The sequence below is a fragment of the Mustelus asterias genome, unplaced genomic scaffold (assembly GCF_964213995.1).
Source record: "Mustelus asterias unplaced genomic scaffold, sMusAst1.hap1.1 HAP1_SCAFFOLD_619, whole genome shotgun sequence".
Lineage (NCBI taxonomy): Eukaryota > Metazoa > Chordata > Chondrichthyes > Carcharhiniformes > Triakidae > Mustelus > Mustelus asterias.
The window spans coordinates 64,623-82,772 of NW_027590568.1; positions in this window are offsets into that span (position 1 = coordinate 64,623).

Below are 18,150 nucleotides of genomic sequence, written 5' to 3' on the forward strand. Positions count from 1 at the left end.
TGTCCAGAATCTCCCCATGTAAACACACAGAGTCTCCCCTTGTAGAGAGTCTCCCCTTGTACAGAATCTCCCCTTGTACAGAATATCCCCATGTAAATACACAGAGTCTCCCCTTGTACAGAGTCTCCCCTTATACAGAATCACCCCTTGTACAGAATCTCCCCATGTAAATACACAGAGTCTCCCCTTGGACAGAGTCTCCCCTTGTACAGAATCTCCCCTTGTACAGAATCTCCCCTTGTACAGAATCTCCCATTGTACACAATCTCCCCATGTACAGAATCTCCCCATGTAAATATACAGAATCGCCTTTTGTAAATACATACATCTCCCCTTGGACACAGGGAGAGCCTCCCCTTGTACAGAGTTTCCCCTTGTACAGAATCTCCCGTGTACAGAATCTCCCCATGTACAGAATCTCCCCATGTAAATGCACAGAATCTCCCCTTGTACAGAATCTTCCCTTGTACAAAGTCTCCTCTTGTACACAATCTCCCCATGTACAGAATCTCCCCATGTAAATACACAGAGTCTCCCCTTGTACAGAGTCTCCCCTTGTACAGAATCTCCCCTTGTACAGAATCTCCCCTTGTACAGAATCTCCCCATGTAAATACACAGAGTCTCCCCGTGTACAGAGTCTCCCCTTGTACACAATTTCCCGTGTACAGAATCTCCCCTTGTCCAGAATCTCCCGATGTCCAGAATGTCCCTTTGTACACAATCTCGCCATGTACAGAATCTCCCAATGTAAATACACAGAGTCTCCCCTTGTACAGAGTCTCCCCTTGTACAGAATCTTCCCTTGTACAGAATCTCCCATTGTACACAATCGCCCCATGTACAGAATCTCCCCATGTAAATACACAGAATCGCCTTTTGTAAATACACAAATCTCCCCTTGCACACAGGGAGTGCCTCTCCTTGTACAGAGTCTCCCTTTGTACAGAATCTCCCGTGTACAGAATCTCCCCATGTACAGAATCTCCCCATGTAAATGCAAAGAATCTCCCCTTGTACAGAATCTTCCCTTGTACAAAGTCTCCCCTTGTACACAATCTCCCCATGTACAGAATCTCCCCATGTAAATACACAGAGTCTCCCCTTGTACAGAGTCTCCCCTTGTACAGAGTCTCCCCTTGTACAGAGTCTCCCCTTGTACAGAATCTCCCCTTGTACGGAATTTCCCCATGTACAGAATCTCCCCATGTACAGAATCTCCCCATGTAAATACACTGAATCTCCCCTTGTACAGAATCTCCCCTTGTACAGAATCTCCCCTTGTACACAATCTACCCATGTACAGAATCTCCCCATGTAAATACACAGAGTCTCCCCTTGTACAGAGTCTCCCCTTGTACAGAGTCTCCCCTTGTACAGAATCTCCCCTTGTACACAATCTCCCCATGTACAGAATCACCCCATGTAAATAGACAGAATCTCCCCTTGTGCAGAATCTCCCCTTGTACCCAATCACCCCATGTACAGAATCTCCCCATGTAAATACACAGAGTCTCCCCTTGTACAGAGTCTCCCTTTGTCCAGAATCTCCCCTTGTACAGAATTTCCCCATGTACAGAATCTCCCATGTACAGAATCTCCCCATGTAAATACACAGAGTCTCCCCTTGTACAGAGTCTCCCCTTGCACAGAATCTCCCCCTGTACAGAATCTACCCATGTACAGAATGTCCCTTTGTACACAATCTCCCCATGTACAGAATCTCCCCATGTAAATACACAGAGTCTCCCCTTGTAGAGAGTCTCCCCTTGTGCAGAAACTCCCCTTGTACAGAATCTCCCATTGTATACAATCTCCCCATGTACAGAATCTCCCCATGTAAATATACAGGATCGCCTTTTGTAAATACACAAATCTCCCCTTGCACACAGGGAGAGCCTCCCCTTGTACAGAGTCTCCCCTTGTACAGAATCTCCCGTGTACAGAATCTCCCCATGTACAGAATCTCCCCATGTAAATGCACAGAATCTCCCCTTGTACAGAATCTTCCCTTGTACAAAGTCTCCCCTTGTACACAATCTCTCCATGTACAGAATCTCCCCATGTAAATACACAGAGTCTCCCCTTGTACAGAGTCTCCCCTTGTACAGAATCTCCCGTGTACTGAATCTCCCCATGTACAGAATCTCCCCATGTAAATGCACAGAATCTCCCCTTGTACAGAATCTTCCCTTGTACAAAGTCTGCCCTTGTACAGAATCTCCCCATGTACAGAATCTCTCCATGTAAATACACAGAGTCTCCCCTTGTACAGAGTCTCCCCTTGTACAGAGTCTCCCCTTCTCCAGACTCTCCCCTTGTACAGAATCTCCCCTTGTACAGAATCTCCCCATGTAAATACACAGAGTCTCCCTTTGTACAGAATCTCCCCTTGTACAGAATTTCCCCATGTACAGAATCTCCCCATGTACAAAATCTCCCCATGTAAATACACTGAATCTCCCCTTGTACAGTATCTCCCCTTGTACAGAATCTCCCATTGCACACAATCTCCCCATGTACAGAATCTCCCCATGTAAATACACAGAGTCTCCCCTTGTACAGAGTCTCCCCTTGTACAGAATCTCCCCTTGTACAGAATCTCCCCTTGCACACAATCTCCCCATGTACAGAATCTCCCCATGTAAATACACAGAATCTCCCCTTGTGCAGAATCTCCCCTTGTACACAATCACCCCATGTCCAGAATCTCCCCGTGTAAACACACAGAGTCTCCCCTTGTAGAGAGTCTCCCCTTGTACAGAATCTCCCCTTGTACAGAATATCCCCATGTAAATACACAGAGTCTCCCCTTGTACAGAGTCTCCCTTTGTACTGAATCTCCCCTTGTACAGAATTTCCCCATGTACAGAATCTCCCCACGTAGAGAATCTCACCATGTAAATACACTGAATCTCCCCTTGTACAGAATCTCCCCTTGTACAGAATCTCCCCTTGTACACAATCTCCCCATGTACACAATCTCCCATGTAAATACACAGAGTCTCCCCTTGTACCGAGTCTCCCCTTGTACAGAGTCTCCCCGTGTACAGAATCTCCCCTTGTACAGAATCCCCCCATGTAAATACACAGAGTCTCCCCTTGTACAGAGTCTCCCCTTGTACAGAATCTCCCCTTGTACAGAATCTCCCCTTGTACACAATCTCCCCATGTACAGAATATCCCCATGTAAATACACAGATTCTCCCCTTGTGCAGAATCTCCCCTTGTACACAATCAGCCCATGTACAGAATCTCCCCATGTAAATACACAGAGTCTCCCCTTGTACAGAGTCTCCCCTTGTACAGAATCTCCCCTTGTACAGAATTTCCCCATGTAAATACACTGAATCTCCCCTTGTACAGAAGCTCATCTTGTACACAATCTCCCCATGTACAGAATCTCCCCATGTAAATACACATAATCTCCCCTTGTACAGAGTCTCCCCTTGTACAAAATCTCCCGTGTACAGAATGTCCCCATGTACAGAATCTCCCCATCTACAGAATCTTCCCTTGTACAAAGTCTCCCCTTGTACACAATCTCCCCATGTACAGAATCTCCCCATGTAAATACTCAGAGTCTCCCCTTGTACAGAGTCTCCCCTTGTACAGAATCTCCCGTGTTCAGAATGTCCCCATGTACAGAATCTCCCCATCTACAGAGTCTCCCCTTGTACAGAGTCTCCCCTTGTACAGAGTCTCCCCTTGTACAGAGTCTCCCCTTGTACAGAGTCTCCCCTTGTACAGAGTCTCCCCTTGTGCAGAAACTCCCCTTGTACAGAATCTCCCATTGTATACAATCTCCCCATGTACAGAATCTCCCCATGTAAATATACAGGATCGCCTTTTGTAAATACACAAATCTCCCCTTGCACACAGGGAGAGCCTCCCCTTGTACAGAGTCTCCCCTTGTACAGAATCTCCCGTGTACAGAATCTCCCCATGTACAGAATCTCCCCATGTAAATGCACAGAATCTCCCCTTGTACAGAATCTTCCCTTGTACAAAGTCTCCCCTTGTACACAATCTCTCCATGTACAGAATCTCCCCATGTAAATACACAGAGTCTCCCCTTGTACAGAGTCTCCCCTTGTACAGAATCTCCCGTGTACTGAATCTCCCCATGTACAGAATCTCCCCATGTAAATGCACAGAATCTCCCCTTGTACAGAATCTTCCCTTGTACAAAGTCTGCCCTTGTACAGAATCTCCCCATGTACAGAATCTCTCCATGTAAATACACAGAGTCTCCCCTTGTACAGAGTCTCCCCTTGTACAGAGTCTCCCCTTCTCCAGACTCTCCCCTTGTACAGAATCTCCCCTTGTACAGAATCTCCCCATGTAAATACACAGAGTCTCCCCTTGTACAGAATCTCCCCTTGTACAGAATTTCCCCATGTACAGAATCTCCCCATGTACAAAATCTCCCCATGTAAATACACTGAATCTCCCCTTGTACAGTATCTCCCCTTGTACAGAATCTCCCATTGCACACAATCTCCCCATGTACAGAATCTCCCCATGTAAATACACAGAGTCTCCCCTTGTACAGAGTCTCCCCTTGTACAGAATCTCCCCTTGTACAGAATCTCCCCTTGCACACAATCTCCCCATGTACAGAATCTCCCCATGTAAATACACAGAATCTCCCCTTGTGCAGAATCTCCCCTTGTACACAATCACCCCATGTCCAGAATCTCCCCGTGTAAACACACAGAGTCTCCCCTTGTAGAGAGTCTCCCCTTGTACAGAATCTCCCCTTGTACAGAATATCCCCATGTAAATACACAGAGTCTCCCCTTGTACAGAGTCTCCCTTTGTACTGAATCTCCCCTTGTACAGAATTTCCCCATGTACAGAATCTCCCCACGTAGAGAATCTCACCATGTAAATACACTGAATCTCCCCTTGTACAGAATCTCCCCTTGTACAGAATCTCCCCTTGTACACAATCTCCCCATGTACACAATCTCCCATGTAAATACACAGAGTCTCCCCTTGTACCGAGTCTCCCCTTGTACAGAGTCTCCCCGTGTACAGAATCTCCCCTTGTACAGAATCCCCCCATGTAAATACACAGAGTCTCCCCTTGTACAGAGTCTCCCCTTGTACAGAATCTCCCCTTGTACAGAATCTCCCCTTGTACACAATCTCCCCATGTACAGAATATCCCCATGTAAATACACAGATTCTCCCCTTGTGCAGAATCTCCCCTTGTACACAATCAGCCCATGTACAGAATCTCCCCATGTAAATACACAGAGTCTCCCCTTGTACAGAGTCTCCCCTTGTACAGAATCTCCCCTTGTACAGAATTTCCCCATGTAAATACACTGAATCTCCCCTTGTACAGAAGCTCATCTTGTACACAATCTCCCCATGTACAGAATCTCCCCATGTAAATACACATAATCTCCCCTTGTACAGAGTCTCCCCTTGTACAAAATCTCCCGTGTACAGAATGTCCCCATGTACAGAATCTCCCCATCTACAGAATCTTCCCTTGTACAAAGTCTCCCCTTGTACACAATCTCCCCATGTACAGAATCTCCCCATGTAAATACTCAGAGTCTCCCCTTGTACAGAGTCTCCCCTTGTACAGAATCTCCCGTGTTCAGAATGTCCCCATGTACAGAATCTCCCCATCTACAGAGTCTCCCCTTGTACAGAGTCTCCCCTTGTACAGAGTCTCCCCTTGTACAGAGTCTCCCCTTGTACAGAATCTCCCCTTGTACAGAATCTCCCCATGTAAATACACAGAATCTGCCCTTGTACAGAATCTCCCCATGTACAGAATCTCCCCTTGTACACAATCTCCCCATGTACAGAATCTCCCCATGTAAATACACAGAGTCTGCCCTTGCACAGAGTCTGCCCTTGTACAGAGTCTCTCCTTGCTCAGAATCTCCCCTTGTACAGAATTTCCACTTGTACAGAAGATCCCCTTGTACACAATCTCCCCATGTACAGAATCTCCTTTTGTAAATCCACAAATCTCCCCTTGCACACAGGGACAGCCTCCCCTGCTACAGAGTCTCCCCTGGTACAGAATCACCCATGCACAGAATCACCCCATGTACAGAATTTCCCCATGTAAATACACAGAATCTCCCCTTGTACACAATCTCCCGTCTACAGAATCTCCCCTTGTACAGAATCTCCCCTTGTACAGAATCTCCCCATGTACAGAATGTCCCTTTGTACACAATTTCCCCCTGTACAGAATCTCCCCATGTAAATACACAGATTCTCCCCTTGTACAGAGTCTCCCCTTGTACAGAATCTCCCCTTGTACAGAATCTCCCCTTGTACAGAATCTCCCATTGTACACAATCTCCCCATGTACAGAATCTCCCCATGTAAATACACAGAATCGCCTTTTGTAAATACACAAATCTCCCCTTGCACACAGGGAGAGCCTCCCCTTGTACAGAGTCTCCACTTGTACAGAATCTCCCGTGTACAGATCTCCCCATGTACAGAATCTCCCCATGTAAATGCACAGAATCTCCCCTTGTACAGAATATTCCCTTGTACAAAGTCTCCCCTTGTACAGAATCTCCCCTTGTACAGAATCTCCCCATGTAAATACACAGAATATCCCCTTGTACATAATCTCCCCATGTACAGAATCTCCCCTTGTACACAATCTCCCCATGTACAGAATCTCCCCATGTAAATACACAGAGTCTCCCCTTGTACAGAGTCTCCCTTTGTACAGAATCTCCCCTTGTACAGAATTTCCCCATGTACAGAATCTCCCCATGGACAGAATCTCCCCATGTAAATACACAGAGTCTCCCCTTGTACAGAGTCTCCCCTTGCACAGAATCTCCCCTTGCACAGAATCTCCCCTTGTACAGAATCTCCCCATGTAAATACACAGAATCTCCCCTTGTACATAATCTCCCCATGTACAGAATCTCCCCTTGTACACAATCTCCCCATGTACAGAATCTCCCCATGTAAATACACAGAGTCTCCCCTTGCACAGAGTCTCCCTTTGTACAGAATCTCCCCTTGTACAGAATGTCCCTTTGTACACAATCTCCCCATGTACAGAATCTCCCCATGTAAATATACAGAATCGCCTTTTGTAAATACACAAATCTCCCCTTGCACACAGGGAGAGCCTCCCCTTGTACAGAGTCTCCCCTTGTACAGAATCTCCCGTGTACAGAATCTCCCCATGTCCAGAATCTCCCCATGTAAATGCACAGAATCTCCCCTTGTACAGAATCTTCCCTTGTACAAAGTCTCCCCTTGTACACAATCTCTCCATGTACAGAATCTCCCCATGTAAATACACAGAGTCTCCCCTTGTACAGAGTCTCCCCTTGTACAGAATCTCCCGTGTACAGAATCTCCCCATGTACAGAATCTCCCCATGTAAATGCACAGAATCTCCCCTTGTACAGAATCTTCCCTTGTACAAAGTCTCCCCTTGTACACAATCTCCCCATGTACAGAATCTCTCCATGTAAATACACAGATTCTCCCCTTGTACAGAGTCTCCCCTTCTACAGACTCTCCCCTTGTACAGAATCTCCCCTTGTACAGAATCTCCCCATGTAAATGCACAGAGTCTCCCCTTGTACAGAATCTCCCCTTGTACAGAATTTCCCCATGTACAGAATCTCCCCATGTACAAAATCTCCCCATGTAAATACACTGAATCTCCCCTTGTACAGTATCTCCCCTTGTACAGAATCTCCCATTGCAAACAATCTCCCCATGTACAGAATCTCCCCATGTACAGAATCTCCCCATGTAAATACACAGAGTCTCCCCTTGTACAGAGTCTCCCCTTGTACAGAGTCTCCCCTTGTACAGAGTCTCCCCTTGTACAGAATCTCCCATTGTACACAATCTCCCCATGTACAGAATCTCCCCATATAAATACACAGAATCTCCCCTTGTGCAGAATCTCCCCTTGTACAGAATCTCCCCTTGTACAGAATATCCCCATGTAAATACACAGAGTCTCCCCTTGTACAGAGTCTCCCTTTGTACAGAATCTCCCCTTGTACAGAGTCTCCCCTTGTACAGAGTCTCCCCTTGTACAGAGTCTCCCCTTGTACAGAGTCTCCCCTTGTACAGAATCTCCCCTTGTACAGAATCTCCCCATGTAAATACACAGAATCTGCCCTTGTACAGAATCTCCCCATGTACAGAATCTCCCCTTGTACACAATCTCCCCATGTACAGAATCTCCCCATGTAAATACACAGAGTCTGCCCTTGTACAGAGTCTGCCCTTGTACAGAGTCTCTCCTTGCTCAGAATCTCCCCTTGTACAGAATTTCCACTTGTACAGAAGATCCCCTTGTACACAATCTCCCCATGTACAGAATCTCCCCATGTAAATACACAGAATCTCCTTTTGTAAATCCACAAATCTCCCCTTGCACACAGGGACAGCCTCCCCTGCTACAGAGTCTCCCCTGGTACAGAATCACCCATGCACAGAATCACCCCATGTACAGAATTTCCCCATGTAAATACACAGAATCTCCCCTTGTACACAATCTCCCGTCTACAGAATCTCCCCATGTACAGAATCTCCCCATGTAAATACACAGAGTCTCCCCTTGTAGAGTCTCCCCTTGTACAGAATCTCCCCTTGTACAGAATCTCCCCATGGACAGAATGTCCCTTTGTACACAATTTCCCCCTGTACAGAATCTCCCCATGTAAATACACAGATTCTCCCCTTGTACAGAGTCTCCCCTTGTACAGAATCTCCCCTTGTACAGAATCTCCCCTTGTACAGAATCTCCCATTGTACACAATCTCCCCATGTACAGAATCTCCCCATGTAAATACACAGAATCGCCTTTTGTAAATACACAAATCTCCCCTTGCACACAGGGAGAGCCTCCCCTTGTACAGAGTCTCCACTTGTACAGAATCTCCCGTGTACAGATCTCCCCATGTACAGAATCTCCCCATGTAAATGCACAGAATCTCCCCTTGTACAGAATATTCCCTTGTACAAAGTCTCCCCTTGTACAGAATCTCCGCTTGTACAGAATCTCCCCATGTAAATACACAGAATCTCCCCTTGTACATAATCTCCCCATGTACAGAATCTCCCCTTGTACACAATCTCCCCATGTACAGAATCTCCCCATGTAAATACACAGAGTCTCCCCTTGTACAGAGTCTCCCCTTGTACAGAGTCTCCCCTTGCACAGAATCTCCCCTTGCACAGAATCTCCCCTTGTACAGAATCTCCCCATGTAAATACACAGAATCTCCCCTTGTACATAATCTCCCCATGTACAGAATCTCCCCTTGTACACAATCTCCCCATGTACAGAATCTCCCCATGTAAATACACAGAGTCTCCCCTTGCACAGAGTCTCCCTTTGTACAGAATCTCCCCTTGTACAGAATGTCCCTTTGTACACAATCTCCCCATGTACAGAATCTCCCCATGTAAATACACAGAGTCTCCCCTTGTACAGAGTCTCCCCTTGTACAGAATCTCCCCTTGTACAGAATCTCCCATTGTATACAATTTCCCCATGGACAGAATCTCCCCATGTAAATATACAGAATCGCCTTTTGTAAATACACAAATCTCCCCTTGCACACAGGGAGAGCCTCCCCTTGTACAGAGTCTCCCCTTGTACAGAATCTCCCGTGTACAGAATCTCCCCATGTACAGAATCTCCCCATGTAAATGCACAGAATCTCCCCTTGTACAGAATCTTCCCTTGTACAAAGTCTCCCCTTGTACACAATCTCTCCATGTACAGAATCTCCCCATGTAAATACACAGAGTCTCCCCTTGTACAGAGTCTCCCCTTGTACAGAATCTCCCGTGTACAGAATCTCCCCATGTACAGAATCTCCCCATGTAAATGCACAGAATCTCCCCTTGTACAGTATCTTCCCTTGTACAAAGTCTCCCCTTGTACACAATCTCCCCATGTACAGAATCTCTCCATGTAAATACACAGAGTCTCCCCTTGTACAGAGTCTCCCCTTCTACAGACTCTCCCCTTGTACAGAATCTCCCCTTGTACAGAATCTCCCCATGTAAATGCACAGAGTCTCCCCTTGTACAGAATCTCCCCTTGTACAGAATTTCCCCATGTACAGAATCTCCCCATGTACAAAATCTCCCCATGTAAATACACTGAATCTCCCCTTGTACAGTATCTCCCCTTGTACAGAATCTCCCATTGCACACAATCTCCCCATGTACAGAATCTCCCCATGTACAGAATCTCCCCATGTAAATACACAGAGTCTTCCCTTGTACAGAGTCTCCCCTTGTACAGAGTCTCCCCTTGTCCAGAGTCTCCCCTTGTACAGAATCTCCCATTGTACACAATCTCCCCATGTACAGAATCTCCCCATGTAAATACACAGAATCTCCCCTTGTGCAGAATCTCCCCTTGTACACAATCACCCCATGTACAGAATCTCCCCATGTAAATACACAGAGTCTACCCTTGTAGAGAGTCTCCCCTTGTACAGAATCTCCCCTTGTACAGAATATCCCCATGTAAATACACAGAGTCTCCCCTTGTACAGAGTCTCCCTTTGTACAGAATCTCCCCTTGCACAGAATCTCCCCATGTACAGAATCTCCCCTTGTACAGAATTTCCCCATGTAAATACACTGAATCTCCCCTTGTACAGAAGCTCCCCTTGTACAGAATTTCCCCATGTACAGAATCTCCCCTTGTACAGAATTTCCTCATGTAAATACACTGAATCTCCCCTTGTACAGAAGCTCCCCTTGTACACAATCTCCCCATGTACAGAATCTCCCCATGTAAATATACATAATCTCCCCTTGTACAGAGTCTCCCCTTGTACAGAATCTCCCTTTGTACAGAATCTCCCCTTGTGCACAATCTCCCCATGTACAGAATCTCCCCATGTAAATACACAGAAGCTCCCCTTGTACAGAGTCTCCCCTTGTACGGAATCTCCCCTTGTACAGAATCTCCTCTTGTGCACAATCTCCCCATGTACAGAATCTCCCCATGTAAATACGCAGAAGCTCCCCTTGTACAGATTCTCCCCTTGAACTGAGTCTCCCCTTGTACAGAATCTCCACTTGTACATAATCTCCAATTGTACACAATCTCCCCATTTAAATACACAGAATCGCCTCCTGGAAATACACAAATCTCCCCTTGTACAGAATTTCCACTTGTACAGAAGATCCCCTTGTACACAATCTCCCCATGGACAGAATCTCCCCATGTAAATGCACAGAATCTCCTTTTGTAAATCCACAAATCTCCCCTTGCACACAGGGACAGCCTCCCCTTCTACAGAGTCTCCCCTGGTACAGAATCACCCGTGCACAGAATCACCCCATGTACAGAATCTCCCCATGTAAATACACAGAATCGCCTTTTGTAAATACACAAATCTCCCCTTGCACACAGGGAGAGCCTCCCCTTGTACAGAGTCTCCACTTGTACAGAATCTCCCATGTACAGATCTCCCCATGTACAGAATCTCCCCATGTATATGCACAGAATCTCCCCTTGTACAGAATATTCCCTTGTACAACGTCTCCCCTTGTACAGAATCTCCCCTTGTACAGAATCTCCCCATGAAAATACACAGAGTCTGCCCTTGTACAGAGTCTCCCCTGGTACAGAATCACCCGTGCACAGAATCACCCCATGTACAGAATCTCCCCATGTAAATACACAAAATCTCCCCTTGTACACAATCTCCCGTCTACAGAATCTCCCCGTGTACAGAATCTCCCCATGTAAATACACAGAGTCTCCCCTTGTACAGAGTCTCCCCTTGTACAGAATCTCCCCTCGTACAGAATCTCCCCATGTACAGAATGTCCCTTTGTACACAATCTCCCCATGTACAGAATCTCCCCATGTAAATACACAGATTCTCCCCTTGTACAGAGTCTCCCCTTGTACAGAATCTCCCCTTGTACAGAATCTCCCCTTGTACAGAATCTCCCCTTGTACACAATCTCCCCATGTACAGAATTTCCCCATGTAAATACACAGAATCGCCTTTTGAAAATACACAAATCTCCCCTTGCACACAGGGAGAGCCTCCCCTTGCACAGAGTCTCCACTTGTACAGAATCTCCCATGTACAGAATCTCCCCATGTACAGAATCTCCCCATGTAAATGCACAGAATCTCCCCTTGTACAGAATATTCCCTTGTACAAAGTCTCCCCTTGTACACAATCTCCCCATGTACAGAATCTCCCCATGTAAATACACAGAGTCTCCCCTTGTACAGAGTCTCCCCTTGTACAGAGTCTCCCCTTGTACAGGATCTCCCCTTGTACAGAATCTCCCCATGTAAATACACAGAGTCTCCCCTTGTACAGAGTCTCCCCTTGTACAGAATCTCCCCTTGTACAGAATTTCCCCTTGTACAGAATCTCCCCATGTACAAAATCTCCCCATGTAAATACACTGAATCTCCCCTTGCACAGTATCTCCCCTTGTACAGAATCTCCCCTTGTACACAATCTACCCATGTACAGAATCTCCCCATGTAAATACACAGAGTCTCCCCTTGTACAGAGTCTCCCCTTGTTCAGAGTCTCCCCTTGTACACAATCTCCCCTTGTACAGAATTTCCCCATGTAAATACACTGAATCTCCCCTTGTACACAATCTCCCGTCTACAGAATCTCCCCGTGTACAGAATCTCCCCATGTAAATACACAGAGTCTCCCCTTGTACAGAGTCTCCCCTTGTACAGAATCTCCCCTTGTACAGAATCTCCCCATGTACAGAATGTCCCTTTGTACACAATCTCCCCATGTACAGAATCTCCCCATGTAAATACACAGATTCTCCCCTTGTACAGAGTCTCCCCTTGTACAGAATCTCCCCTTGTACAGAATCTCCCCTTGTACAGAATCTCCCCTTGTACACAATCTCCCCATGTACAGAATCTCCCCATGTAAATACACAGAATCGCCTTTTGTAAATACACAAATCTCCCCTTGCACACAGGGAGAGCCTCCCCTTGCACAGAGTCTCCACTTGTACAGAATCTCCCATGTACAGAATCTCCCCATGTACAGAATCTCCCCATGTAAATGCACAGAATCTCCCCTTGTACAGAATATTCCCTTGTACAAAGTCTCCCCTTGTACACAATCTCCCCATGTACAGAATCTCCCCATGTAAATACACAGAGTCTCCCCTTGTACAGAGTCTCCCCTTGTACAGAGTCTCCCCTTGTACAGGATCTCCCCTTGTACAGAATCTCCCCATGTAAATACACAGAGTCTCCCCTTGTACAGAGTCTCCCCTTGTACAGAATCTCCCCTTGTACAGAATTTCCCCTTGTACAGAATCTCCCCATGTACAAAATCTCCCCATGTAAATACACTGAATCTCCCCTTGCACAGTATCTCCCCTTGTACAGAATCTCCCCTTGTACACAATCTACCCATGTACAGAATCTCCCCATGTAAATACACAGAGTCTCCCCTTGTACAGAGTCTCCCCTTGTTCAGAGTCTCCCCTTGTACACAATCTCCCCTTGTACAGAATTTCCCCATGTAAATACACTGAATCTCCCCTTGTACACAATCTCCCGTCTACAGAATCTCCCCGTGTACAGAATCTCCCCATGTAAATACACAGAGTCTCCCCTTGTACAGAGTCTCCCCTTGTACAGAATCTCCCCTTGTACAGAATCTCCCCATGTACAGAATGTCCCTTTGTACACAATCTCCCCATGTACAGAATCTCCCCATGTAAATACACAGATTCTCCCCTTGTACAGAGTCTCCCCTTGTACAGAATCTCCCCTTGTACAGAATCTCCCCTTGTACAGAATCTCCCCTTGTACACAATCTCCCCATGTACAGAATCTCCCCATGTAAATATACATAATCTCCCCTTGTACAGAGTCTCCCCTTGTACAGAATCTCCCTTTGTACAGAATCTCCCCTTGTGCACAATCTCCCCATGTACAGAATCTCCCCATGTAAATACACAGAAGCTCCCCTTGTACAGAGTCTCCCCTTGTACGGAATCTCCCCTTGTACAGAATCTCCTCTTGTGCACAATCTCCCCATGTACAGAATCTCCCCATGTAAATACGCAGAAGCTCCCCTTGTACAGATTCTCCCCTTGAACTGAGTCTCCCCTTGTACAGAATCTCCACTTGTACATAATCTCCAATTGTACACAATCTCCCCATTTAAATACACAGAATCGCCTCCTGGAAATACACAAATCTCCCCTTGTACAGAATTTCCACTTGTACAGAAGATCCCCTTGTACACAATCTCCCCATGGACAGAATCTCCCCATGTAAATGCACAGAATCTCCTTTTGTAAATCCACAAATCTCCCCTTGCACACAGGGACAGCCTCCCCTTCTACAGAGTCTCCCCTGGTACAGAATCACCCGTGCACAGAATCACCCCATGTACAGAATCTCCCCATGTAAATACACAGAATCGCCTTTTGTAAATACACAAATCTCCCCTTGCACACAGGGAGAGCCTCCCCTTGTACAGAGTCTCCACTTGTACAGAATCTCCCATGTACAGATCTCCCCATGTACAGAATCTCCCCATGTATATGCACAGAATCTCCCCTTGTACAGAATATTCCCTTGTACAACGTCTCCCCTTGTACAGAATCTCCCCTTGTACAGAATCTCCCCATGAAAATACACAGAGTCTGCCCTTGTACAGAGTCTCCCCTGGTACAGAATCACCCGTGCACAGAATCACCCCATGTACAGAATCTCCCCATGTAAATACACAAAATCTCCCCTTGTACACAATCTCCCGTCTACAGAATCTCCCCGTGTACAGAATCTCCCCATGTAAATGCACAGAATCTCCCCTTGTACAGAATATTCCCTTGTACAAAGTCTCCCCTTGTACACAATCTCCCCATGTACAGAATCTCCCCATGTAAATACACAGAGTCTCCCCTTGTACAGAGTCTCCCCTTGTACAGAGTCTCCCCTTGTACAGGATCTCCCCTTGTACAGAATCTCCCCATGTAAATACACAGAGTCTCCCCTTGTACAGAGTCTCCCCTTGTACAGAATCTCCCCTTGTACAGAATTTCCCCTTGTACAGAATCTCCCCATGTACAAAATCTCCCCATGTAAATACACTGAATCTCCCCTTGCACAGTATCTCCCCTTGTACAGAATCTCCCCTTGTACACAATCTACCCATGTACAGAATCTCCCCATGTAAATACACAGAGTCTCCCCTTGTACAGAGTCTCCCCTTGTTCAGAGTCTCCCCTTGTACACAATCTCCCCTTGTACAGAATTTCCCCATGTAAATACACTGAATCTCCCCTTGTACACAATCTCCCGTCTACAGAATCTCCCCGTGTACAGAATCTCCCCATGTAAATACACAGAGTCTCCCCTTGTACAGAGTCTCCCCTTGTACAGAATCTCCCCTTGTACAGAATCTCCCCATGTACAGAATGTCCCTTTGTACACAATCTCCCCATGTACAGAATCTCCCCATGTAAATACACAGATTCTCCCCTTGTACAGAGTCTCCCCTTGTACAGAATCTCCCCTTGTACAGAATCTCCCCTTGTACAGAATCTCCCCTTGTACACAATCTCCCCATGTACAGAATCTCCCCATGTAAATACACAGAATCGCCTTTTGTAAATACACAAATCTCCCCTTGCACACAGGGAGAGCCTCCCCTTGCACAGAGTCTCCACTTGTACAGAATCTCCCATGTACAGAATCTCCCCATGTACAGAATCTCCCCATGTAAATGCACAGAATCTCCCCTTGTACAGAATATTCCCTTGTACAAAGTCTCCCCTTGTACACAATCTCCCCATGTACAGAATCTCCCCATGTAAATACACAGAGTCTCCCCTTGTACAGAGTCTCCCCTTGTACAGAGTCTCCCCTTGTACAGGATCTCCCCTTGTACAGAATCTCCCCATGTAAATACACAGAGTCTCCCCTTGTACAGAGTCTCCCCTTGTACAGAATCTCCCCTTGTACAGAATTTCCCCTTGTACAGAATCTCCCCATGTACAAAATCTCCCCATGTAAATACACTGAATCTCCCCTTGCACAGTATCTCCCCTTGTACAGAATCTCCCCTTGTACACAATCTACCCATGTACAGAATCTCCCCATGTAAATACACAGAGTCTCCCCTTGTACAGAGTCTCCCCTTGTTCAGAGTCTCCCCTTGTACACAATCTCCCCTTGTACAGAATTTCCCCATGTAAATACACTGAATCTCCCCTTGTACACAATCTCCCGTCTACAGAATCTCCCCGTGTACAGAATCTCCCCATGTAAATACACAGAGTCTCCCCTTGTACAGAGTCTCCCCTTGTACAGAATCTCCCCTTGTACAGAATCTCCCCATGTACAGAATGTCCCTTTGTACACAATCTCCCCATGTACAGAATCTCCCCATGTAAATACACAGATTCTCCCCTTGTACAGAGTCTCCCCTTGTACAGAATCTCCCCTTGTACAGAATCTCCCCTTGTACAGAATCTCCCCTTGTACACAATCTCCCCATGTACAGAATCTCCCCATGTAAATATACATAATCTCCCCTTGTACAGAGTCTCCCCTTGTACAGAATCTCCCTTTGTACAGAATCTCCCCTTGTGCACAATCTCCCCATGTACAGAATCTCCCCATGTAAATACACAGAAGCTCCCCTTGTACAGAGTCTCCCCTTGTACGGAATCTCCCCTTGTACAGAATCTCCTCTTGTGCACAATCTCCCCATGTACAGAATCTCCCCATGTAAATACGCAGAAGCTCCCCTTGTACAGATTCTCCCCTTGAACTGAGTCTCCCCTTGTACAGAATCTCCACTTGTACATAATCTCCAATTGTACACAATCTCCCCATTTAAATACACAGAATCGCCTCCTGGAAATACACAAATCTCCCCTTGTACAGAATTTCCACTTGTACAGAAGATCCCCTTGTACACAATCTCCCCATGGACAGAATCTCCCCATGTAAATGCACAGAATCTCCTTTTGTAAATCCACAAATCTCCCCTTGCACACAGGGACAGCCTCCCCTTCTACAGAGTCTCCCCTGGTACAGAATCACCCGTGCACAGAATCACCCCATGTACAGAATCTCCCCATGTAAATACACAGAATCGCCTTTTGTAAATACACAAATCTCCCCTTGCACACAGGGAGAGCCTCCCCTTGTACAGAGTCTCCACTTGTACAGAATCTCCCATGTACAGATCTCCCCATGTACAGAATCTCCCCATGTATATGCACAGAATCTCCCCTTGTACAGAATATTCCCTTGTACAACGTCTCCCCTTGTACAGAATCTCCCCTTGTACAGAATCTCCCCATGAAAATACACAGAGTCTGCCCTTGTACAGAGTCTCCCCTGGTACAGAATCACCCGTGCACAGAATCACCCCATGTACAGAATCTCCCCATGTAAATACACAAAATCTCCCCTTGTACACAATCTCCCGTCTACAGAATCTCCCCGTGTACAGAATCTCCCCATGTAAATACACAGAGTCTCCCCTTGTACAGAGTCTCCCCTTGTACAGAATCTCCCCTCGTACAGAATCTCCCCATGTACAGAATGTCCCTTTGTACACAATCTCCCCATGTACAGAATCTCCCCATGTAAATACACAGATTCTCCCCTTGTACAGAGTCTCCCCTTGTACAGAATCTCCCCTTGTACAGAATCTCCCCTTGTACAGAATCTCCCCTTGTACACAATCTCCCCATGTACAGAATCTCCCCATGTAAATACACAGAATCGCCTTTTGAAAATACACAAATCTCCCCTTGCACACAGGGAGAGCCTCCCCTTGCACAGAGTCTCCACTTGTACAGAATCTCCCATGTACAGAATCTCCCCATGTACAGAATCTCCCCATGTAAATGCACAGAATCTCCCCTTGTACAGAATATTCCCTTGTACAAAGTCTCCCCTTGTACACAATCTCCCCATGTACAGAATCTCCCCATGTAAATACACAGAGTCTCCCCTTGTACAGAGTCTCCCCTTGTACAGAGTCTCCCCTTGTACAGGATCTCCCCTTGTACAGAATCTCCCCATGTAAATACACAGAGTCTCCCCTTGTACAGAGTCTCCCCTTGTACAGAATCTCCCCTTGTACAGAATTTCCCCTTG